The 27,493-nt window shown below is 39.9% G+C and overlaps 1 protein-coding gene across 1 annotated transcript in view; it reads right to left on the reverse strand.

Annotated features, from left to right (window-relative positions):
• The window catches only part of LOC114031407 (1-acyl-sn-glycerol-3-phosphate acyltransferase delta-like), a 183,859-nt gene extending 159,974 nt beyond the window's left edge, over positions 1 to 23,885 (reverse strand). The window contains exon 1 of the mRNA XM_027846469.1: positions 23,780 to 23,885. The gene's annotated coding sequence lies outside the window, so the exon portion shown is untranslated. The remainder of the gene's footprint in view (positions 1 to 23,779) is intronic.
• Positions 23,886 to 27,493: the final 3,608 nt, after the last annotated feature.

Below are 27,493 nucleotides of genomic sequence, written 5' to 3' on the forward strand. Positions count from 1 at the left end.
ATAAACACAGAGACGAGCCGATCAGGAGGTGCCAACACTCAAGCTTTATTCAGAGGCCATCACAGCAAGGCCAAGCAGGAAGGCCAGAGCAAGAGAGCAGGAGCAAAAGAGAGCGAGCTCCGATCCCCCTACCGTTCCTTAAGTACCTACTTAGCCCCTCCCCCCAGCCCGCCTACTAGTCAATGATTGTAGGATCAGATACCGGAAGGGGATGTCTGGGGTTAGCGCTCAGACCAAGGGAAAGGAAGTGACGCAGGAGGCTAGGACCAGATACAGGAAGGAGGCGTCTGGGGTTAATGCATAGACAAAGGGAAAGTATGTGACCCAGGAAGTCAGGCCCAGATACCGGGAGGAGGCATCTGGGGTCAGTGCTACACAAAGGGAAAGTACGTGACCCAGGAAGTCAGGAAGGACACAGGAAGGAGGCATCTGGGGTTAGCGTTGTACCTAGGGAGGGGGCTAGACAAAGGGAGCTCGTTCTCTGTCGTCCCACTCCCACATGGCACAGCCCCCTGCCTCAGGAGCATGTGCTCCGGCTACTTCCTTGTATCCTGTTCCTTCCCCAGCTTATCATAGCTCCACATAGCACTGCCCACTGCCTCGGGAGCGTGAGCTCCGGTTACTTCTCCATATCCAGTTCCCATCCCAGTTCACCACAACTCCGCCTAGCACAGCCCCTGCCTCAGGAGTGTGAGCTCCAGTCACTTCCTAATACCTTGTTCCTACCCCATCTTGCCACAATCTTCACTTGGCAGTAGTCAACACCAGACAATCCCTCACACCTACTATGTGCCAGGCACTGTTCTAAGCGCTTTACTAATATTATCTCCTTTGAACCTCACAACAACCCTGAAGTAGGTGCTATTATTATCTCCATTTTACAGTTAAGGAAACTGAGGCAGACAGAGAGAAAAGATTAAAATCCATGGTATTAATCTTTGTGGTCACTCTTTTATGTATGATTAGTAAAGCCATGAGAAGCAAAGACTTGGACTTCAAAGATAACAACCTATTAAACATCCCAGCCAAAGTCTGAAATCAGATATTGCATTGCTTAGAACATTTCTCCATTTAGTAACTGATCAAACAAAGGGAATGCATATCTCTTTAGGATCTAATCCAATAATCATTTAAGTGTCTGCTACGTAGAAAACATTGTAGGAGGCACTAGGGATACACAGACAAAAGAAAGACTAGTCTTTGCCCTCAAAGAGGTCACATTCTAGCTGGGGAGATGGAGAGAAACACACAATATACAAATAGATAAGTACATATATGGCAGCCAAGTGGCATTGCTGAGGATAGAACACTGGGCTGGGAATTAGGAAGACTGGTCTTCATGAGTTCAAATCTGACCTCAGATACTTTCTAGATGTGTGACCCTGGGCAAGTCACTTACCCCCGTTTGCTTCAGTTTCCTCATCTGTCAAATGAGCTGGAGAAAGAAATGGTAAACCACTCCAATATCTTTGCCAAGAAAACCCCAAACGGAGTCACAGAGAGCAGGACACAATCGAACCACAGCAACAACAAAGCACGTACATGATGACTTGAGGAATCCAAACAATCTCCAGCAAATTGCCTTCTCTATCATTCCTACTGCCTCACTGCTCTTCAGTTGTACCCTGTCTACTGGATGCTTCCCCACCCCCTACAAACATGCCCAGGTCTCCCCAGCTCTCCAAAAATCCTCAGTTTATCCGTCCATCCCTTCTAGCTATCCTCCTCTACCTCTCCTCTTTTTCATGACTAAACCCCTTTAGAAGACTGAACACACCTGATGCCTCTACTCCCTTTCCTCTCACTTAATTTTAAAACCTTCTACAGTGTGGTGTCAACCTCATCATTCAACTAAAATTGCCTTCTCCAAAGCTACCAATAATCTCTTCATTGCTAAATCTAAGGGCCTTTTCTCAATCCTCATTATTCTTTGACCTCTCCGAAGCCTTTGACACCATCACAGTATAGAACGGCTAAAACAATGCAAACTGAAAGAACAAAAACAACACAAAATTAGACATTGTGTAATTACAATGACCAAGGACTTGGACCTGGAAAAAGACATGAGAAAAAGGGAACTGCGGTGGGTATGCAGGTCAGTAATACTGAACGGCTATTTTTCTCCTCTTTCTTTTTTACTCTGCTACAGGGGATCGCTCTCTGAGTAGAGGAGGGAAAAAGGATATAGTCAGAAATGAAGGGAACATAGAAACAAAAGATGTCAATAAAAATTTAAATAAATAAATGCTGCTTCCCAGTACATAAGGAGTTAGGCATTCAAACAGGGAGATCTAGCCAATGTGCCCCCTTGGATGTCTCCCACCTTATTTGTCCCTTTGCTACCTCCCTCTTCCCTCCCCCCATCAGCTATTCTCATCATAGCATCACAGTTTTCTTTGTATATATCTTATGTCCTCTACTATATAACAGATATCTCAAGGGACTTTGTCTTACTGCATGCCACCACTGCACAAAATTACTGCTCAATAAATGTTTGTTGTAATAATTTAATTCCAGTTTATCAACAGCAACATGCATTTGCCATACCTTTACCTTTAGTCGTAGATCTTAAGAGATTCTACCAAATGGATTCTAATCCTACATAACTGAAGTAGGCAGGGAATCAGTAACTTACCTAGATTTCATGGGGATCATCTGGCCATAAAAAAGCTGCAGATTTGCTTAGTAACCAATAAGAGATAAGACATTTCTTTGTCATGTGTCTCCCTGCTAGTGCCCTCCCCTCCTCAAATTTTGTTGTTGTTCAATCATTTTTCAGTCATGTCCAACTTTTTGTGATCCCATTGGAGGTTTGACTAGACCCTAGGATGCTTTGCCGTTTCCTTCTCCAGCTCATTTTACAGATGAGGAAACAGAGACAAACAAGGTTAATTGACTTGCCCAGGATCACACAGCTAGCAAGTGTCTGAGGCCATATTTGACATGAAGATAAGTCTTTCTGACTCCAGGCCAGTGACTCTATCCACTGCCTACCTAGCTGCCTCCTCAGATTTACTTAATATATACTTACTTGTATATGTACATGCTATCTGCCCTAACAGAAAGACTATTTTGTCTCTGTATCCCCACCACCTAGCACAGTACAAGGCACACAGAGAGAGTTTAATAAATGCTTGTTGATTAACTAAGGCCTTCCCATTCAGATAACCTCCAGGAATGGGGGATGGACCCTTCTGACCTGCAAATAGCAAAGGTGGGGGACTCCAGGACATAACTGAAGGTAGTATCTGGCTATGGTACCCAATGCTTGATCTGTTTATTCCAAGAGCATCCTGTGAGCCTGTTATATTATGAAAGACAAAGCATTTGATGAATGAGCTAATCACCATTTGACATTCTAGGCAATGTCTCAAACAGCAAATGGAAATCAACCAAATTGATGCTTTGCTGAAATAACTGGTTGCGATCATCTAGAATGACAAAGAACAATATATAACATCCAGGGAAAATCTTTAATGAACTTGAGACTTCCTGCTTCTTAAAAGTCATGGTAAAAACAACACAGAAAGCATCCATTGCTTGTAACATCATTACTGCTAGGACGACTACTAACACTTCGTAGGTCTGGTATCATGAGCATATTTATAGGGGGATAATGATAAAATGGGATCAAGTTCCTCTGGCATTTCAGAATCCCAATGAGGAAGCATTTGGCTTTCTGAGCATGAAATAGTTTCTAGCAGTCGACAAAGAGGCCAATAAACTGCGCCCTTCAGAAACACACACAAGGGCCAACTGCCAAAGGCATCATTTAGTGAAGTGTCCAGAAATGGAGGAGAGTCCAAGGAAGTGAAAGCCCAGAAATAACCAGATGATTCACCAGAAAGGAAATATTTTAACACCTCCATTCAATGACTGATCAATGAATGAACAAGGCAGAAGAGAGCTTATGTTCTTCCTTCCTCATAATTTTAAATTTGAAAACTGAGGCAAGGTAAGTTATACTATCCCAGGAGTTCAAATGTCAAGTTCAAATTCAGTTTGGATCAACCTTCCTTCATTGAGAAATTACTTGCACCTATACAATACATAATATAATAAGAATGAGAATAACCCTTATATGGTACTTGGTATGTGCCAGGCACTGTGCTAAGTGCCCAATTATTATCTCATTTGATCCCCGAAATAACCCTGAGAGGTAGGTGTTATTATCCCCATTTTACAGATGAAGAAACTGAGGCGAACAGAGATTAAATGACTTGCCCAGGGTCACTCAGCCAGTAAGTGTCTGAGGTAGGATTTGAACTAAGATCTTCCTAACTCCAGGCCCAACAGCACCCACGGCACCACCTAGCATAACATTAATACTTTTAAATGAACAATTTTGAGAAATAACTTTCATAAATTAATGAATAATGAAATGAATAGAATCAGAACAACTTATATAATAATAACAATATCATAAAAACAAATGACTTTGAAAACTGTAAGAACTACAATCAGCACAGTGACATTCATGATTCCAGAGTACCAATGATGAAACATGCTACCCATCACAGAGAGGTAATGGAATTAGGGTACAGAAGAATACACACACACACACACACACACAATTTCTTAATTTGTCTTCTATCTATCTATGCAGTAGATAAAGCACTGGGTCTGGAGTGAGGAAAACCTGAATTCAAATCCTGCTTCAGACACTTATTAGCTGTGTGATCTTGGGTAAATCATTTAACCCTGTTTGCCTCAATTCCTCATCTGGAGAATAAGCTGGAGAAGGAAATGGCAAACCACTCATGTATCTTTCCCGAGAAAACCCCGAAAGGGGTCACAAAGAGTTGGACATGAATGAACAACAACAATCTATCAATATACATACACATGTATGTATCTTTTGTGTGTAAGCCATTGGGAGAATTTACTTTGCTCATATTTATTATGAGCAATTTTTATCTTTTTTTTTTCAATAGGTGGCAAGTGGAAGGAAGAAAATAGCTTTCTGTCCTTTTTTTTTTTCTTAAACAGAGATGTAAGAAGGGAGGCAAACAGAGAGATCCTTGGGATTCTAGCCTAGCAAAAGGATTCATCTGGCAGTAATAATGCAACTTATTGTGAATTTGGTAGGACCAATGTTATACAGGAAATAAGATAAGTTTCAAACCTACTCCCCCAGAGACCACAGTGGTAGTGCAGGAAATGACCCAGAGATGCTAGGGAAAATGTACATTTGTTTCTGCTGTATCTCCAAAGTAAATATTCCTGTGTAAAACACAATAATTAGGGATGCTGGTCATTGGCCTTAACAAATGACAGGGACACAGACAGGGCCTGGGCCGATAGCAACAGAAGAGATACTCCCCATCATCCTCAGGGTACCCGAGAACCACAAGGGAGAAGAGAGTATGGAGCCAGAGCACATATACTACCCCAGTTTGAAGACCATTCTCCTAGCTAGAGAAGAAAGAAGTAAAATGAGTCACAAACAATGATCTTTCTGTTATATATTAGAAGGTAAATAGAATATAGGTTCTTCTAAAATTGAGTAATCTCCAGTTATCACTTTTAGAGTTCCTTCTTTCATTAAAAAAAAAAAAAACAAACCACAACCCAACAACACTTTAGGCTAGATGTTGTACTTTCATCTGCTGGAAGGTGTTTATAAATTTCACAGCTAGGCACAACACCCCTAAAAAGGCATTCGTCAAATTTGGCAATTTGACAGCAGAAAGAGAAACACAATGTCCCAAAAAAAGGAGACCTAGGGAACGAATCACCCTAAGTATCAGTAACATCTAATCTCCAGTACTGATCTTAGTACTGTGTAATACTAAGCACCTTCACATACACAGATGACATCATTGATTCAATATGCACACTTTCAGTACACACTCTCAGGTTATCTACACGCTTTAGGTTGTGTTGGGCCATGGATCTTACTCTCATCCAGTTGCCCCAATCCAGTATTGTGAATTGCTATTAAGAGAGAGGGATAAAGATGGTGGCCTGGCAACAGAGTAATACTAAAGTGTGTGTGTGTTTCCAGAAAGAAACACCTCATTAGTACCTAGCTACTGAGTTGATCCATGATCTTTGGTACCTCTCCCATGCAGCGTCACTACCCCTTTGGCTCATCTATCATGTACCACAGGCACCACCTAGTCCAGCCTCCTCATATATATACAGATGATGTAACTGAGGGAGTTTAAGTGACCTGCCCAAGGACAAAAGGTTGTATCAGAAGCAGAATTTGAACAGAGGTCCTCTGAACCCAAAGCCACTGCTCTTCATGTGAAGACACAGCCCTGAATACCTCTATTATAATTACTAGAAGGAAAAGAGAAGTTACCTGGAAAGTGGATATTTTTTTTTTTTGCCAGCAGCTACCTCAGAGACACTTATCTATATGCCTCTGAATAATGAATGACCTCCGTTTCTTCTGGGAATAGGGAAAAAAAAGTTTTATTACCTTCTCTCAACTTTCCAGAAATCCAGTCTACATGTTCAATCAATGGGTTTGAGGCTGCTGATTTCCTGGGACTGGGCTGGGATTTACCCAGTGTACAGAAGCATACCCAATAGGAGTTATCATTTTAACGGAAGGGGATATGAGCATCTCAGATGAAGAATGGTCTGACATGGGCCAACCAGATCCTTGCTGCCATATTTTATCATCCTCTATATTCTACCACTTGGCGGATTAGCGTTGGGGAGACTGATGCTCTCTTCTGAGTAGCACACTAGCCTCTTCCCCTCAGTTGCTCCCAAAGAATGGGAAATGCGTAAAGGAAAAAATCCTCATCACAAGGTCCATCTTTCAGGCCCTGAACAATAACATTACCATGACTACTGTCATTGATCCATTTTCTTCCCATAATTATATAAGAGTTTTGTCAGATATGCATATGTGGTTTTCCTTCTAGGAGGTTTCTACTATGTGGTGCTGAGTATATCAGATTTCATCTGGAAAACCCATTCATGAACCCCACCAAGGCAACCAAATTATTTGTACCATTTGGGATAGGACCTGGGATTTCATTAGTACAGAGAACTCAGCTGAGTAAACTCCCTCATCAATACAGATTAGTACTTTTTCTGCAACTTAAAATGTTAGGGAATTGTCAGGGACACCCAGAGGTTGTGACACACTCAAGGTCACAAAACTAGTAATTATCTGACGGTGGATTTGAATCCAGATATTCCTGACATCAAGTTCGGCACTGTCTACAACATGGCTCTGCTCTGCTGCTATCTGAGAACAGAATACATGCCATATCCACTCACCACTGTGTAGCAGCAAGAACAAGAGATTTGGAATCAGAGGGCTAGAGTTTATTACTGGATCATTTAGTTCCTATCTCTGTGACCTTGGGCAAGTAAATTCAGTTCAATTCAACCAGCATTCATTAACTACTAAAGAAGCATATGAAAAAAGCCTTTTTTTCAGTTTCTCTAGAAATATTAGGAACTAAGTATTTCTCTAACCTAAAAAACCCCCACTTTTCTGGACTTTTCGTTTCTTGAAATAGTATAGAAGAACAACAGGCCTTTCTTGGGGAGATGTTTTAAGGGTGCAAACATTGTAGAAAGAGGACTTTGTCTTCCCCATCCCTTGACTAAGGCTGACTTCTGGGCAATGCCGTCTTCTAAATTCAGAAAGGATCAAGATATTGATCCAAGGGCAGAGGACCTTTTGATTACTCTAGGAAAACAATTGAGGGGAGTGGTCTAGGAAGAGTGAGTAGTTATTAATTGACTATTGTGCTGTTTGTTGAAGTAGAATATTAACCCAAACCCTATATTTTAAATATAACATTTCTTTATTCAATATTGCTGGAAACGTTATATCAAATCATCTTGGGGAAGAGAGATGTCAGACAGCATGGCAGAATATATTAGTTTTGACATTTCTCCAAGATATAAATGCTTAGATATAGAATAATGACAATAAAATTGTTTCTGGTAGACTTCTGTCAAAAACATAGTGTCAAATTTTTTCCCCTAGACATTGCCATGCACTTCACACCTTTAGGCCTCAGTTTCCTTATCTGAAAAACAGGTGGTTTGGATTAGATGATTATTAAGATTCCTCCAGCAAAAGAGACTGAGAAGACTTAGACAGGTAGAACCAGGAAAGGGTTAAGCATATCCAGAAGGAAAGAATAACAGTGTTGAATGTTGCAGAGAGGTCAAGAAGGATGAAGACTAAGAAAATTCCATTACATTTGGCCATTGAGAGATCATTAGCAACTTTGGAGAGGATAGCTCCAGTTGAATGATAAGGTTGGATGAGTGACTGTTGAAGCTCTAGAAGAGAATGTGAGGAGAGAAGTAGAGGTCGTGAATACAGATGTCTTCTTCAAGGAGTTTAGCCAAATAGAGGAGAAGACATATGGGACAATAGCTAGCAAGAATATTAGAATCAAGTGAGAGGCTTTTTTTTTGAGAATGGGAGATACATGGCATATTGGTAAGAGCAAGGAACAAGTAAGTAGATAGGGAGAGACTGAATAATAGAGAGCCAGGGCGGATGATAGCTGGGGCAGTATGCTGAAGAAGCCAAGAAAGGATGGTCTCAAGGGTGCATGTAGATAGGATGGCCTTGGTGAGAAAGGTTACCTCTTCATGAGAGACCAAAGCGAAGAAGACAGTGGCAGAAAATGTCTGAGTGCTGTGAGGTGAGAAAGAGGGGAAATAAGGGAATTCTCAGTGAATGGTCTCAGTGAATTTCTTTCTTCCTTTCTTTTTTTTTTTTAAAGTGAAGCATGAGGTAAGGGTCCTTGGCAGAGAAGGTGGAATAAGAGGATGCAAGGAATATTTGAGGGAAGATGAGAAGTTTGGAAATAACCCTTGAGTAGGATAGTGAGTAAATTAGGGAGGAATAGAATGATGGTCTTTTTACAAGAAAAGTCCAGGTGAAATTAGATAAAACATATTCATAGCAAACCGAATCACCATAATTCTGGGGAAATTGTTACATTGTTTTAATAGTAGCAAATAGAGAAACCCTGTAGGCCAGAAGATAATTTATCATCTTCTATGCCAGTGAAGCACAATTCAAAGCTCAGAAAGCTGATTGAAAGCAATTCAAAGTGTCAATGTTAAGACAGTTTGGTAAATTCAAAAGATGGAGAGGTTTGATGTCAGAAGATGTGGATTTGAACCCCAGATATTTGTCTTTACCTGTGGGACCCTAAAAAGGGACATCTAAGTGGCACCGTGGATACAGGCTTGGAGTCAGGAAGACCTGAGTTCAAATCTGCCCTCAGACACGTACTAGCCGTGTGACCCTGGGCAAGTCACTTAACTCTGTTTGCCTCAGTTTTTTCATCTGTAAAATGAGTTGGAGAACAAAAGAGCAAAACATCTCTGTTATCTTTGCCAAGAAAACCCTACAGGGATCATAAAATTAAGTCACTTCACTTCTTGGGGAGTGGAGGTATGGTAAATGATCAGATCTGTTCTATCTGACAGCACTGTTATAAAGATTAAATTAGAAAATGATGATACTGTAATGAGCTATAGAAATATGACATTAGTACAGTAGGCCCACTCCCCCACCAAATTTTTTTCCTGTTTTACACTGGACCCCAACTAGATAAAGGAAGGCTAAAAAATAATTAATTAAATGCTAGTTCCAAACGTAAGCTTTGAGGAAAGAAGGAAAGAAAGAAGGAAGGAAGGAAGGAGGAAAAAACTCAGGCAACTATCTAAGGGCTCAAGTATTTTCAGATAAAATTGTCACATAAACAAACCTTTAAGTTCCTAAAGAATATTTCTAAAACCTAAGGAACTTGGGATCATAGGTTTAGCAGTAGATGGGACCCCACAGGCTATCTCTCTTCCAACTCTCTCACTTCATCGATAAGAACTTAGGCCTGAAGAGGTTCAGTGATTTCCTCCACATCATACATGTAACAAATGACAGCCCTAAAACAGAATCCAGATTCTCTGATTCCAAATCCAGGCTTCTTCCACTGTAGCACACCGCCACCCTTCTGTACCTTGAAACCTATCAAAAACCAAAAAAAAACCCTCCACAGATTCTCTATGAAAATAAACTTTTAATATAAAATTGTAAAGTTTGAAAGTAAAAACTGCCTGGCACTCACTAGACGAGAACTAAAATGTTACACATAGAAGCAAACGGGTAGAGATCCTGGAGAGTGGCGCTAACTTAATTCTGGTAACCACACAACCTAGGTAAACAGCAGGCCATGACAAGACCAGTTTTACTAAGACATTCACATCAAAGCCTGCAGGAGGATTTCAAGAATTGTTTTCATCTCTACAGAAAAGGGATATATTATTTTCAGACATTTACCTGAACACCCAGAAACACTCAATTAAGCTGCTGAGTAGGTATGGTCATTAAAAAAAGAATAAAGTTCTCTTCAGATTTGTTCAGATCTGCTGTTGCTTCCTGGTATCCTAGAGAAAGGAGAGGAAGGAGGGAATATATGTGTAACTCTGTGTGTGTGGCAGAGGTATATTTTTTTTCTTCAAAATTGGGGCAGATATTGAAGTGAAGAAATAGTTATCTCACAGAGCAAAAATTCAGCAACAGAGATTGCCACAGAGGTTGGTATGGTCCAAGAGAAATACCCAATACAGGAAAAACTGTATAATTAGACCAACAATGCAGTTTTTGCAATTTCTGATGATGACATGTAGAGACTAGCATCTATTTAATTGTGGAAAATCTGGGGAAGAAAGTTTCCTTTCCTGTTTGGGCATTAGCTTGGTTAATGGTTGTTCAAGTGGGGTTCCTCTCTCCATAGATGACTTATAACCCTTCTTGCTAAAACTTAGCAGACAGTCTCCAAGAGTGGCTCACAAGACAATTCTAAAATGCTAACTACGTCCAAAGAAAGACCTGTGTAGTCTGAATGCAGATCAAAGCATACTATTTCCTCTTTAAATTTTTTCTTTCTTCTGTTTTTTCCCTTTTGTTCTGATTCTTCTTTCACAATATGACTAATGTGGAAATATGTTTAACATGACTGTACACATATAACCTATATCAGATTGCTTGCTGTCTCAGAGAGGGTGGAGGGAGAAAAATTTGGAACTCAAACTTCTACAAAAATGAATGTTGAAAACTATCTTTACAAGTAATTAGAAAAAATAAAATACTACTAAATGTTAAAATAAAGTTTACCTTTCATTTCTCAAAAAAAAAGAGTGACTTTGTTTCACTCTCTATGGTAGAAATGAAATGGAAACAAAGTTGGTAGGCATTAGTTATAACAGAATAAAACAGAATATTATTGCACTGTAAGAGGCAACTCTATGAGTTATAGAGCTAGTAAGCATGCAAGCTGGAATCCAAACTCCTGACGCCCAGTCCAGTGGTCTTAAATTAATCCTTTGGTTTTCTACCAAGGTCTTACCAAGAGAGGTTTTATTAGGAGTGGTGGTTCAGTTTCATAGGTTTTCTTCTCCCCTCCCATTCCCTATCCCTCTTTTGAAGCTGAGCATCCACCCTCAGAAGATTTAGGGTGACCTGCCTACAAGGGGTGTGGGCCTAAGTTTGCAAAAATCCCACGAGAGCCTAGACAACATTGGTCTTCTATTTTGTACTATTTTCAAGTGAAAACCCAAAGCAGAAAGAGCTTAAGAAGGTGTGGAGAAGCTTGTGGTCCAGTGACAAGATGGGGGACTACTGGGAGACAAGGCCTGATGACAGAAACATTTACTAGAGCAGATGAAGAAATCAGTCAGAGCTGAGAAATCACTGGCCTAAGAAGAGAGAAAGACAGAAAATAGGCTGGTTGCAATGCATGCATGGGAAGGAGAAAAGCTTGGAATCAAAACTCAAGCATCAGATGTTTTAATAAACCGTCAACAATACAGCTTGGGATCAAGGTATGGGATAAGCAAACATGACAAAAAACTGCACATCCTCCAGACTGACTACTTACTCCCCATTCTAGGTGCTGTTTGGGAATCGATCCTATTTTCTTATTATACAAAGGAAGGGATAAGTATTGAGGTGGCTGGGAGAAGAGTACGTCTGGAGGACAACAGATGGGCGTAAAAGCATCCTCACTTATTACCAAGAGTTTTTACCCAAAGATAAGAGTTCTCCCTCAAAGCAAAGTTTACCATCAATATTTTCAAGTGGTTCTTCATAAATTCACAGTACTAAAAGGGTCCTTGAAAAGCTAGCTGGTCTATCCCTGAACAGAAGAGAAGATTCAACCACTTTTCTAGGGAACCTGTGCTTTTTAATGTAGGTGGCTGATTTGACAATTTTGAAATACCTCTTCTTGTTAGCTATTAATCCTGATCATGCCAAGTGGCAAGCATTAGCAACAACACAATTTCTCACAATGAGCATAATTTGAATTTTTTTTAACCCTTAAACAGTTTAAAATATTTTATGGGTTTAACTCTCCAACACTACAAAATAACATCAAATTTGTAGCAATTATTTTCTCATAAAGGTGGAACAATTTTCAATGACAGGCTTAACACCTCATCCCCAACTTTTTAGGATTTAATTAACTAAATCCTTAACCAATCAATCAACAAGCTTCTAATTAAGGTCTACAGGTGCTGTGGGGATACAAAGACAACAGTTTCCACTTTAAGGAGCTCACACTCCAAGCTTCAGACTTTTTTCATTTCACTTGATTCATTTAGGATTGTTAAAAGGATCAAATGAGGTAACACATATAGCACTTTGCAAACCTTGAAGTGTTAGCCATTAAGCTATCATCATCATCATTATCATTCATTACAAAGTTTCTAGCATTGGTAACTATGAACAAAAACTTCCTCTGTACCCTTACAATATTCTATCATTTAATAAGGAAGAGTGGGGAGGGGAGAGTTAAAATATATGCAATGCTTATATTTTCATTGCAGATATAAAACTACTGTTTTAGTCTTAAAACAAATTACAAAATAGAATAAAAATAAATAGAGTTCGCTCATCGAAATTATCTGCATTGAAATCATAGTTTATTCAAGTGATAATTATTAATTTGACTGGTGATTATCTGAATCAGGAGAACAAAATACTGCATTTGAGCCTCACAAATAAGTTAGAGCATTTCTTTGATAAAGGCAACCTCAGAGATAACTTTGCACAACAACCCTTTGATTTTTAAATACACAAGCTTTTGGAACTAACGCCAGGCATTGCTTCATCTTTATGTCTGTAGGATCGTACCACATACAAAATAGGTGCTTAACGTCTATTTAATGGAATTGGGAGTTACATCACACATGGCTTATCTTCAATGTATGGGAAACGTTAATTACTTGATGCTGTAGATAGATTAAAAAAATTTCCTATTGAGAAAAAAGTGGTGGAAGTTGAGAGATGATGCAATAAAAGTTGATTATCACAGAATCTCAGAGTGAGAAAGGACTTTAGTCCATGTAGTATCACCCATACCTGGGCAAGAATCCCCTGTGGTCTCTTCACCGCTCTTAAGGCAGCCCTTTTCACTTTTGTAAAGCCCTAATTGTTATCAAGTTTTCTCCCTTCCTGGGGCAGCTAGGTGGCGCAGTGGATAGAGCACTGGTCCTAAAGTCAGGAGGACAGGAGTTCAAATCCAGCCTCAGGCCAAACACTTTACACTTACTAGCTGTGTGACCCTGGGCAAGTCACTTAACCCCAATTGCCAAAAGAAAAAAAACAAAGCCTTCTTCCTTCCTTCCCCACCTCTTACATCTTCCTCTTTACAATTTCCACTCATTATTCCTAAACTTTATTAGGGTACAACCTTATAGGGGTAGAGCTGTATAGGAATTAAGGTAAATAGTATATGACTGTTGAGCTGTTGGGGGCAGAGGGTAACAAGATAAGTAGAAATATGACTTTTAGCAAGGATTACCTGAAGATTTTAGCATAAATAACAGAAGAGTGTAGGGAAGAAGGGAAAGGTGATGATACACTAGCTCAGCTTTTCTCAAACAGTTTGGTCCCAGGACCCTTTTATTCTCTTAAAAACTATTGAGGACACTAAAGAACTTTTGCAAATGTGGATTTTACATCTATCAGTATTTTCCTTATTATAAATTAAAACTGATAAAATTTTAAAATATTTATTCATTTAATAACAAAATCAATTACATGTTAACATAAAAACATAATTTTTTAGAAAACTATATTTTCCAAAAAAATCAATGAGAAGAATTGCATTGTTTTGCACATTTTTGCAAACCTCTTTAATGTCTGGCTTAATAGAAGATAGCTTTTTTCTCATATCTGCTTCTGCAATTCAATCTATTAAATTATATTGTTTTGGCTGAAGTATAAGAAGAAAATTTGGCTTCACACAAATAAGTAGTTGGTTTGTTTGGTTTTTTGTGAGGCAACTGGGGTTAAATGACTTGCCCAGAGTCACACAGCTAGTGTTAGTAAGTGTTATGTGTCTGAGGCTGTATTTGAACTCCGGTCCTCCTGACTCCAGGGCCAGTGCTCTATCCACTGCACCACCAACCTGCCCCTCAAATATGTAGTTGGAAAAGGGAAGAATATTTTAACAGGCAAATTATATCTTAGTCTTATTATGAAACTAGTTTTGATCTCACAGACCCCCAAAAGGGTCTCAGGGACTCTCCTAGGTCCCCAGACCCCATTCTGAGGAGCACTGTTCTTAACCCTTTCCATCCTTCAGGCACATAGTGAATACTGCTTCCATACTTCAACAGAGGAATTCAAAGGTTGAAGGGAAGGTAACAAAGGGCAAGGGGAAAATCAGGAGTCATCAGTCACTACATGTTAGTGATTGGGATAAATAGAAAAATTCAGGAATTTATCACTCAGTTATGGTTTCTGTCTTTAGTCTTCTGATGTGCACCAAGATATAACAATATTCAATAACTAATAATAATAATCTAATAACTAATAAACAAGAGAGCAAACTGGAGGATAATTGAAACTTAATTGTGGCAAAGGGACATATGGCTTCCTGTGAGGAGCTCAACGGGACATTTCCTCCACTGAGATCCCCAGTATGGCACAGATGACCCTGGCTGGGTTCTCAAAGCCTACATATGTATGTTAGCAGAGACAAACCAGTTGGTCCCACTTATCTGGAAAAGCTTCAGGTACAGGCTCAATGACAAACTCTGGCCATTGTCTGAGGCCCAGCTTTGCAAATTTGCCCAGCTTTGCAAAACCAGGCTGGTCATAAGGAGAGGCCATTTTTTTTTTTTTGCCAGAGGAATTCACAAAAATCATCTACAAGGTGAAGATGAAATGCAAGCAGCATCTCCAAACAGAAGATGCCTTTTTTTTCCAGTGTGATTTACTTTGCTGCTTGCTTTTGCTATCTGTGAAAGACTTTTTAGAAAAGATTTTTTATTCTTTAAGCTTTGACTTTGGCAAAGCAGCTCCTGCCCTGCACACTCTTCAGCACTTTTCAAACAATTACTCAATCAAGTATTTATTAAGTGTCTACTATGTTTCAAGGGTGTGTTAGTGCTGGGGATCCAAGTACAAACAATGAAACAATCCTGCTCACAATTAGCTTTTATTCTAATGAGGGAGACAAGTACATATAAAATCATATAACAATACACACAGCATATAGGTAATACATTATTATATACTAGCATGTATATATATATGTGTGTGTATACATATATATATATACACTAGTATATATGGAGAGAAGGGGGAGGGGGAGGGAGATGGAGATAAAGAGAGAGGAAGAGAGAATGATGGAGACAGAGGGGGATAGAGACAGAGGGAGGGAAGGAGAGATGGAGGAAGACAGGGAGAGGAGGTCAGGGACAGATAGGGAGAGGGAGAAGGAGGGAAAGAAGGAGGAAGAAAGGGAGAGGGAGGAGGGAAGAAAAAGGGGGGGAAAGAGAGAAAATGGAGAGAGAGGGAGATAGAAACAGAGGCATGGAGGGGAAGAGGGAGAGAAGGAGAAGGACAAATGGGGAGAAAGATGGGGACTAAAGTGGAGAAAGAGTGAAAAGGAGAAAGGGGGGAGGAGAAAAGGAAGAAGAGGGGAAAGAGAGGGGGAGGGGGGAAAGGGGGAGAAGAAAGAAAGGAAGGAGAAAGAGAGGGGGGAGATGTGGAGAGGGAGGGACAGAGAATGACAGAGAAAGGGGAGAAAGAAGAGGGGGAAGGAAGGAGGCGAAGAGGATGAGAAAGAGGGAACAGAGATGGAGAAATAGAGAGAGAAAAATAGTTAATTACAAGGTAGTTTAGGAGGGAGGATACTAACATTGGGGGAATTTGGAAAGGCTACATGCAGAAGTTGGTGTATCTGTGTTGGTTGTTGTTGGTCCTTAATTCTCTTTTTTTTCCCTTCCTTTTTTGGTGAAACAATTGGGGTTAAGTGACTTGCCCAGAGTCACACAGTAAGTGTCAAGTGTCAGAAGCCGGATTTGAACTCAGGTCCTCCTGACTCCAAGGCCAGAACTCTATCCACTGCACCACCTAGCTGTGCCTGGTTCTTCATTCTCAAAGAGGACCACGACATCAGGAAAGTGATGCCATGACTTGCAAGTGAATTGGATTTAAGTGAGGCAGGACTGTGCAAAGTCACCAGCCTCACTTTCTCCTCCTGAGTCATCTGGGTCCAGTAGGAAGATATAAATCAGGACAACTGGAGATGGCCCTGGATGCAGTGGGAAAACTTGGCCTTTTTAAGCTAAGGTCTTTAACATGTCTCAGTTGGAGTTGCATCTTAAAGGAAGAGAGGAACTCAATGTGCCAGAGGTAAAGGAGATGTGCATTCCAGGCCTGGGGGAAGACCATGGCAAAGTCAAGGAGACAGGAAGGTGAGGGCCAGAGAAAAGGCCAATTTGGGCAGAGAGTAAAGCGAGTGAAGAAGAACAAATAATACCCAATGAGCTAGAAGAACAGGTTGGGTAGGGCTTTAAAAGCTAAAGAAAAGCAGTTTATAATTCATTCTAGAAGCAAGAGGAAGTCCAACTATCACATACTCAGTCAGCCAATTAAAAAGCAAAAGTTAACTTCACAGCAGCATGACAAATCTCAAACATTATATACCCATTGACAGCATATTATAAGCACATCACACAGAAACAGAGGCCAGGGCTACTCCACTTCAAAGTCTGGCTTCTCTGCTTAGTTCTCAGGGAGGCAGCATGGCACTATGATAATTGCTCTGAATTTAGAGTCAGAAGACCTGAGTTTGCTGCCAGATACTAAGCTTCTGATCATGAGTAACTTACTTACTTTGTCTGAGACTCAGTACCCTTTTCTGTAAAAAAAGGGGAATAAAACCTATACTACCTACCCCACAGGGTTGTTGTGAGACCCAAAGTAGATAATGCATATGCATGTGAAGTGTTTTACAAACCTTAAAATGCCACTTAAATGCTGATGTTGTTATCATTATTCCTACCTTGCTTTCCATTCCAGAGTAGCTATGATCTCTTATTCAGTCACTGATACAAGAGGAAACAAGGTCCTTTCTGCCTATTCATTCACTTATGCATTGAGCGCCTACAAAATACAAGGTACTTGGGATCTGGATAGGATGAGGGCAATGTACACAAAAATGAATATGCCACAATTTTCCAAGTATAACCTCAAGATTCAGTTAGATTTGCATAATAGATTTGCAGTCTCATGCACAATCATCCTTTTTTATTCTACTATGTTGTGGAAACGCTTGTTTAATTTTGTAAATTAAAAATAAGATAAGTATAATTTTTTTAAAAAAGATTCAAACCAGAACTGCTTCTCCAGAAAGCAGAGGGACCTGGCTGTTCCTGCTTCTCAAACTCAGAATTTCTTTAACGAAACTTTCTCTAGGCTCAGCCAACTGCCCAATTGGCTTTAGTTCAACTTGAGATTTTCAGTCTTTCCCCTCTTCTTTCCACCTTGTTCAGGTCTGTCTCCAATTTATTGCTTTCCCACTTCCATAATAAGGATAGAAGTCTGCCTGTCCTCCAAAATCTTCCCTTCTACCCTGACTGGAATGATTACCAGGCTTCCATTTACCAGGCATCAACATCTACATATAACATGCTTATGAATATTGAATATGCATATACATATTCTTATGAAGTATGAACATGTATGTGCATATTCTTATGAATTATGAATATGTATTTACATACATATATGTATATATACATGTACACACACATACTCACACAGAAACATATCACCAAACCTTTCCAGAGAACTAAGAAATAATCAAAATAAGTAATTTCAATTTCACCTTCCTACAATTCTAGCTTCTGTTACTGGTGAGCAAAAATAAAAAGACTGAAAGAAGGAGGAAAAGAAATTAAGGCTCTGAAAAGCCTATAGCCTACATAAACTCTCCAGTTTTCAAGAAATGACTTTATGTTTGCTGAACACAAAATCCTGAGAAGATTCACTTGCCATAAGTAGATAATTCTTAGGAATTTCATCAACCTAGGCTAACTTCTGACCACAGAGAGTTGAAAAGCACATAAGAGAGCAGATGGTATTTGGAAAGAAACCAACTACTTTATACAAGATCAATGTGTTTCTCTCATCTTTATCTTAAAATTTGGCTAACGCCAGATATACTCAGCCTCAGCATTTTCACAGTGTTTCCGATGATAATCTGCCTTTGCATTCTGTGGAAAGATGGGTTATTAAAATCAACAAAGGTAAGATAGACTTGGGCTTCAGTCACTTCAGCCTTGAAAATCCCAGAAGAATGCATGGTGCCTGTGTTAACAAATTCAATTCTTTGTCAAACTTTGTCAAACTCAGGCAGCAATTGAATGAGCTTGCTGTAACGCTTTTGAAGTATTTCTAGCACAGATCCATCCTATGGACTAAAACTTTTTCTCCTCTCCCTTCACCAAACATTCCACTGCTGAGATAACAGAATGAAAGTGAATATGCACATCTATGGATGGATGGGTGTCCCCACACACTCCAAGGTTTGACTTGGAGGCACAACTACCTTTTCAGAAGCCACAATATCCAATCTTCCCCTGAAGATTAAAGTAGATCTTAAAAGCTAGGAGGGAGAGAAGGAGGTAGTACAAGGGGAGTAACTAAGTCGTAGGAAAGGACAAGTCCTCTCACATAGCCAATTTCTATAATCTCCTCTGACTTTCACTTAACCCCCAGCTCAAAAAATAATGAACTAATAGAATCAGAGGAAAATAAATCAAGGCAGAACCAGGAAAATATTATGCACAGTGACTACAACATCAAACGACCAGAACAACAAAACAATGTACTAACCTGCACTTTTCCAAGATAAATGCCATTGTTATTAATGTCACATTTTTCTAGGTTTATATAACCTTTGAATAGTCCTCCCTTCCTTTACTTCTATTTAGTGCCAGCTAGAAATTATAATCAAGGGGCAGCTAGGTGGCGTGGTGGATAGAGCACTGTCCCTGAAGTCAGGAGAACCTGAGTTCAAATCCGGCCTCAGACCAAACATTTGACACTTACTAGCTGTGTGACCCTGGGTAAGTCACTTAACCCCAACTGTCTTAAAAAAAATTATAATCAAGCTTATTCCTAAAGAAGACATAGATATAGGAAGATGTTTCCTCCCTTCTTCAACCTCACTGTTCTTTGCAGAGGTGGGAAGTTATGGGTCCAGAACAATGCTAATAATTTCAGACTTTTCCCAGGCAATAGTTTTCCTGAACTTTTTCTTCTCTCTTTTTAATTCTTTGTTATAACTGATGGCTCTCTGAGAGGAAGTTTGAGAATATACTAGAAAATGTAGGTAATGTAAATACAAAAGACATCAAGAATTATTTTGAAAACAAACTATCCCAATGGTTAGTTCATTATATGAGAATTAAGTACAAAGGGTGAAATAGGTCAATATCTTTGGCAGATTCATCTCTGTCTCATCTGTTTCTCTATCCTACTCTCACATGGATGCAGCTCACTGATAAATTCTATATCACAAAGTTGGTGTAGGTTCAAAGGTCACTAGGTGATGATCCTGTGTGACATGATGTCCCGAGTGACATCGATTCTTTAAGGTGTAAGTCAAGCTGAGAAGCAGCTATACTTTAAAAGGAACTCCATGATACTAAGAAACGCAGGAAAGATGTCCACCATCCCTGTTGTGGCACTGAGATACAACAAGAAGAGGTTTGACCTTGGAATCAGAAAGAAAAAAAATCAGAATCTAGATCCTAGCTTATCAACTAGCTGTGTGACCCTGGGCACAAAGCTTTTAAACTTTCCTGAACTTCCGTTTCCTCTACTGGTAAAATATGTTCAATTATATCCAGCTCTGCATGATCCCATTTGGGATTTTTTTGTCAAAGACACTGGACTGGTCTGCCATTTCCTTCTCCAGCTCATTTTACAGATGAGGAAACTGAGGCAAACAGGGTTAAGTGACTTGCCCAGGATCACACAGCTAGTAAGTGTCTGAGGCTGGATTTGAACTCAGGTCTTTGTAACTCCAAGCCTAGCTCTCTATTCACTATGCCACCTAGCTGCCTCTCCTACCACTACCACCACCATCACCCCCATTGGTAAAAAAGGGCTATTAAAACTCCATCCCCTATGACTAAAGGATTAGAGATTTAGGGCTGGAAGGGGCCTCAGAGTCCTAGTCCAATACCGTCATTTTACAAGTAAAGACAAATCGTAGTCTTCGAGAAGAAAAGACTTGTCTAAGGTCACAAGGCAACAAACATCAGAAATGGGATTTGAACATAGACACTTTGACTGCAGAGAATGTGCTCATGCTACTGCATTGTGTCACTTCTGTGAGGAAAGGGCCTTGTAAATGACAAATCACTCTATCACCAATTAATAATTACTAAGTGACTACTATGTACCAGGCCCTTTGCTAAGTGCTAGGGATACAAACAGAGGCTCTGCTCCCAAGTGACTTACAATTCATATCATGTGAATTTTTATCGTTATGTGTGTTTCTGGATAAAACTAGAACTAAAACAAGTTCCAAGCTATCAGTTGCTCTCTTCATAGTCCATATTCATCACCACCCCTCACAATAACCCTGCACACCCTCTAGTTCAATCCCTTTACCTTCGAGCACATGAGAGCCTGAAATATTCATTAGTTTTCCATTATCCATTTTCACCTTTCTCATTCTCTTCTTAATTCTGTGCCTGTTGGTATAGTTGTACTTTTCTGCATCTGTATTTACACCCATGCCGATTATATTTTAAGCTTGTTTTTTCACAACCTAGCACTTTCAGGGCTGTTCTGCAGACAGTACATGCTGAATAATTGCAGATTGTCAAAATTAAGGTGCCCCTGGATAGCATCACCTGCTGAGTCCTTTGCCTCAGTTTCTGGGTTAATGGCATTCTGATGAGGCTTCCCGAGACCTTCCCATTAGGATTACAGGGAAAACTGCTGCTACCCTTTAACCTTAATCCAGTATCCAAGTGGAACATAGTGATTTTTGGCAATACTTTCATCCCTTTAATCACTCTGGTTTCTCCTCTTCCTTGAACTCTGTCCAGTGGGTGTTTACGGTAGTTAAGAACCTGGGACTGAAAACTGTGTTCCAGGAGTGACCACATCACAGCCAGTAGAAAGGCAATGTGTTTGTGATTTAATGTGAAAATACTATTAGCTTTTTTCTTGGAAGAACTTCATAGTAGATTTGCATTCTTGCATGTAGCCTATTATCAACTTTAGGTATAGTCTATTGGTCTTACTGCTTTCCAAGGAATCGTTGCTAATATTGAACATCTGCATTACAATTATTTCTCCACATGTACTAACCTGTACTTTTCCATGATAAATGCCATTCTGTAGTTAATGTTACATATTTCTAGGTTCACATAACCTTTGAATAATCTCTCCACCTTTACTACCATTTAGTGCCAGTTAGAATTTCAGTAGCTCGATTTACAATTTCAGGTATTTCATGTTCTAAATACTAAAGACTTCTGCTCTGTGACAAAGCACAACTGAAAAAAAAATGCAGTTAATAGCAGAAAAAGATCTCAAAGACCATAACTTTTAAAAATAAAACCACCTCATCTTCCTACTGCCACACTTCAATATATTTTAGAGATTGGCAATGAAATATTATCCTTTGCTTCACAGATGGGAAAATCAAAGGACTAAATGACCTTTACAAAACTCTACCAAAAGACAGAGACAAAACTAGAGAAGATAGTTCTTCCAGATCCCTAGTCTATTAAGGTCAAACAAGTATGCAAATCAAAAGGAGCATATCTTAAAACTATATTCTCTGGGCTAGGAAACAGCAGTTGTAGTTTAAATCAGGTAGGAACTGGTCCAAAACAACTTACAGCTACCTCCCTTCTTGCTAGAACTTTTCTTTCCTCCCTCCACCCTATGTTATGCAACATCATTATCCCTCACAGGCAGCCTGGATTCTAACTATGTGCAAGAGAAGATAGCATTGTTAAGAATAACTCCTTTTGATAGATGGGTCATTCAGATGAGTATATTTAGCTTTGCTCATTAATCTTGAGGAATTAAAGTTTCCTTTCATTTACATCATGTGAAAATATTAATTTCTTATCTATGAAAGGAATATTGAGAGGAACCATTACAGTTGTTTTAGATTTACGTTCCCCTGACCCTTTTACCCAATTCTTTTACTCCTTTGAACTCACAAGGGAAAAAAATAACTTATTCAGTTGGGTATTGGGTCATCAGAGTTCATCACGTCCCAGTTTGGGAAGAGAGGATCCATCAGCCTTGTATTAGTAAGCCTTATATTTTAGTGAACCTTCAACAGTACAGATGTAAAATTGGAAAGTTGTGATTAGTGTGGGACAGTCACTTCATGCACGCTGTTATGTTATCCTCTCACACTTGTTGAACTTGGGTGTTGTGATAAGCTGAGGATGATGAAAACGCCTCATCTTTTACATGTTTAGACGTTTTAGGTAATGGAGGCTCAGGCTAGGTGGATGTCTGGGTTAGAAGCGTACATGTTTTTAAGCAGTAAATTGCCACATACAGACCCACTTCGAACCTTCACAACAAGCAGCTCACTTCTCATCAATAATGTTCTTTCCCGTTGCTTTAAACTACTGTATTTATGGGAAATGTCGAGAAACATCCAAGTCGCTCAAAAGGAATTAAACGTGCTTGCATAAATATGGGGGTTTTATTTTTGATTACTAGTGGGGCTACAGAACTGTGGCCACAGAATTCTTTTTAAGTAATAAGAAGGTAAATCATAAATTCCTGTTTCCTTGACAACCCCCCTCCCCCAGCCCCATTGTGACTGGGAAAAACCAAAATGAAAAGTGAGGAGGGGTAGCAGCCAGAGCTCTGGAGGATCTCTCACAAATAGAAACGTAACACACACACACACATACATATACACACATTCAGAGACAAAACAACAAACTGCAAAAGAAACACATACACACACCGATTGATGCCAGGGCCCCATTTAGCATAGTATTTTTGTGGTTACCATAGGAACACCACAGACGAAGAACATGTTGCATGACACAAAAGAAACCAACATGTAATAGGAACATTCTCGTCAATTTCATCTGTTGCAAGGGAAAAGGAACCCAGGCAAAAGAAAAAAATTGAGCAACCATGACCATCCCACCCCCCCAAAAAAACAACACAGCACCCAGAAAGAACCCCACCCCATCCTTGAGACACAAATTCTGGTTCTGAAGGAGGAAACCTCCCTGTGTCTCCGAAGGGAAGGAGCCCACGTTATCAATAGCGTCCTCAGTCTCCTATTCTTATCCTCTGACTCTTCTGGGCTCTGCTCTCTACCACAATCCATTCAGAGCTTTTCAGGAGGAATCAAGCCAAGGGAGAATGGGGGTTGGGGGGATAACAAAAGGGAAAAGAGAGCAAACACCATCTACCACAAATGCAAAGTTTTCTGGAAATAGCATGAAAAGAACATACCTCGTGTCTGGAAGACCTTGACATGAGGACTTGGGGATCAGAAACTGAAAGGGAGAAAGCCTGAGTGAGGGATCAGAAATTGCCACTAGTTTACATGAGCTCTAAGTCAGCCAACACTGGGAAGAAAGCTAGACTCCACCCATGGGGTGGACCCTTAGGAAAAAAAAAAGTGGTCCTCAGCTGACGTCTCTCCCCACCCCATGTCACTTCCTTTTAAAGCTACAATTTAGCCGTTATAGAGAGGGAAGGAAGATACTAGCTAGTGTAACATGACTCACCCTTTCCCCCCCTTCTAATTAGGGTAAGGAAGCATGTTGTGCTTTTGCCTGATGTTTGAAATCACCAGCTCTGGACCCTGCCCAGATCCAAGACAAAGCTAGCTGAAATAAATGGCTTTCCTTTTTTTTTTTCTTTCTCCTTCCACTGCTTTCCCCTCTTCTTCCTCCCCTCCCCCCAAATCCTGTTGCATCCCTTTACAGAAATGGCTCCCTCAGCCTGCTGGCCAACCAGCTGTAGTCCCGTCATTAAGGTGACCTGAACACGTTCCCAAACTGGCTCATAATTCATTCAGCAGCGATACAATCAATTTGGTTTATAAAATACCACGCTCCACTACATCCTCTCCCTGATGGTACTGTGAGCTATGTGAGAGATTACATTTCACGTTGGGAGAACACAGATGCATCTTCACAAAATCATATTTAGAGCCCAAGGAATCAGGCTTAATTAAGCCCTGTCCTCTTCCCGCAAGATCATTCACCTCTCTACATGCACACTATACTCTCGAACATATACAGAAGAGAGGAGTCCTGGGTAAAATGGATAAAGTAAGTGCTTTCAGAACTAACTTCACTCAGGGAGAGTGAAAAAAGGGTGGGCTTTGGAGGCAGCTACTACTGCTGGGTTTCTGAGATAACAGAGCAATCTTAAAATGTAAATAGAACCCTCTCAGCAACAAAACCTTCAAAGTGGGTGGTCTAGACTTTTACTTTACCTTTGATTATTCAATGGAAAGGGGTTTTAAAGGGAAGCATTTAACTCACCTGGTATTTTAATTTCCTTGTGAAAATAAATAAAACCACATATTAATCGATATCTTCTACATGGAATATATTGCCCTTGCTCCTCATTCCCTTCTAATGGCCTTTCTTGCAATATTCCATTTTAGTTCTTTAGATACTAAGTTGTTCAGTGGTTCCCAAGTCCATATCCACCACCAGGAGAATACTGGTATGTAAAAAAAAACTCATCATTTCAGGGAGATGTGAGTCATCAAAGAAACTCTCTAATTTAGTACAGGCAAACCAGCTAGCTCTCTTCCTATTGTTTAATTCTGGACCCAATTCACTGGTCATTTACAGTTTCTGTCAAGGTATAAAAACTGATGGTTCAGCTCTATAGGTTGTTCAGCCTTCCACAGCCTGAACAATAGGTATTCTCTGTCCAGTTCTTCCTCTGTGGATCACTATGCCAAACTCTCCAGTGGTCAAGTATTTCATTCTAGGAGGTTATACTGGTTCTACAATCAGCACAAGGTCATCCCTAAACAGCTATCTTCTTGCATTGAGAGAAAGGTAGGAAGGTCCTGCATACACTGGAAGGACTTTATGTGGTGAACTTTATGGGAAGATATGGACTTAAGTCACAATGGGAAGATATGGACTTAAAGTCACAACAGGCAAGAAAGAGTTGCTATTGCATTGTTGGAGGGTACATGCCCATCAGTAAGATCCAAGAGGCATTTAAGTGAATACATTCATGGTTATAAGACTCAATTCAATTTGTAGCCCAAATTGGCACAGTGGGTAGAGTGCTGAGTTTGGAGTCAGAAGACCGAAGTTCAAATCAAGCTTCAAATATGTACTAGCTGTGTGACACTGGGCAAGTCATTTAACTTTAAACTTCAGTTTCCTTAATTGTAAAGTGAAGATAACCACAGGGTTGTTGGAGGTTCAAATGAGATATTTGTAAAGCACAGTACCTGTCATACTTTATACATTATATAAATGCTGATTCATTTCTCTTCCACCCTTCCAATTCAGTTCAGGAAATATTTATTAAGAATTACCATATGGAAAACACAGCAAGGTTCTAGGGATATAAAGTCTAGGGATACAAAGACACTAAACTTTCATTCATGGAGTTTATAGTCTATTGGGGAGACAATGCAGTTATACAAGTAACTGTAACCACTGTCAAAATGTAGTAAGTATATAGAGAAGATCAGAAGTGAAAAAATGAGAGATTCAAGGAAGGGGAATTCACTTCTAGGTGGGGCATCAGGAAGGAGCTGAGGTGAGAACTAACACAATTTCAAGAGTTTCAAAGGAGGTGAGGCAATCCATACTAGGTAAGAAATGTATACAGAGGAAGACAAAAGGACCTCAGGAAATAGGTAGTAATCCAGTTACGCAAGAAGGTAGAGTATAAGTGTTAGAATTGGGTTTTTAAAGGAATGGAAAAGTAGATTGAAGCCAGAGTGTGAAACTTTCGCATGCCAGACTGAAGAGTTTGTACTAAAGGTTTCAGAATAGTGACCTCCAACCTGGGTATTGGGAAGATTACTCAATAGTGTTAAGGATGGATCGGAGAAGTGAGAAATAAGCTGTACTAGGGTGGTGACAATGAGTTGGAAGCAGGGGCTAGATACAAGGGACATTGGAGGCTGATATTTACATAGTGTTTTAAGATTGTTGAGTATTTTACATATATTTTCTCAGCTAATATTATCCTTGTTTTATAGATTAGCAAACCAATTGAAAGTGGTCAAGTTACCTGTTCATGGTGACACAGACAGTTTGAAATAGGATTCAAACCCAAGTCTTTCTGACCCTAAGCCCAGCACTCTATACCAGAGGCAAAAGCAACAGAACTTGGCAACTGATTAGATATTGGAAGGAAAGAGAAGAATCCAAAATTATTAAGGTGACTGGGGAAAATAGTGATGCCATTGACAGAAATAATAAAGAGAAGGCTGAACAGGTACTGTAAAGAATATAATAAATTCAGTTGAGAAAATGTTGAGTTTTAGGTATGGTTGGGACATCAAGTAAAATCAAACAGGCAATAAAAAATATGGGATTGTAGTTCAAGGAGGTGAGTGAGGATTTGAAACTAGGAATACAGGTTTCCCAAAAATGTCATAATTGATGCCATGGAAATGGATGAGATCACTAAGGAAAATGACATACAGAGAGAAGATTAACAGAGAGATTGTTTCCAGGTATGTATACATAATGGGGTGGGAAGGAAAAGGGCTGGTGAAGAAGCCAAAAGAAAAAACCAGGAGAATGTGGTGTCATGGAACTGTTGAGGTTTTAGAGGTTTAGGGGTTCCGGGACCCCAAAATAGTGATATATGGGTCCTGCCCAAATGAATTCGACCCAAGTCTTCTTTCAGTCAAAGACAAGATTTATTACAGATCCACCATATTGGCCAGACTCCTAAGCAATCTAAACATTTGTGACACTCATATTGACAAGGAGGGTAATCTCAGCCATTGGCTAGAGTTTAAGAATCTGAACTCCTTAATGGAGACAAGATGGACCTTATATACAGAAAGACTGTGGGAAGGTTCTAGGAGTGACTAAGTAATTTTGGGTGACTGTAAGGAGGGGCCTAGGGAGGATCTTGATGGTGGTACCAATAGGCTGGGGTCACTGGAGGAGGGGTCTAGATTGGATCAAGGGTGGGAAGTAGCTGGGGGCCATCCCA

This window comes from Vombatus ursinus, unplaced genomic scaffold (assembly GCF_900497805.2).
Source record: "Vombatus ursinus unplaced genomic scaffold, bare-nosed wombat genome assembly UNPS02015175.1, whole genome shotgun sequence".
NCBI lineage: Eukaryota > Metazoa > Chordata > Mammalia > Diprotodontia > Vombatidae > Vombatus > Vombatus ursinus.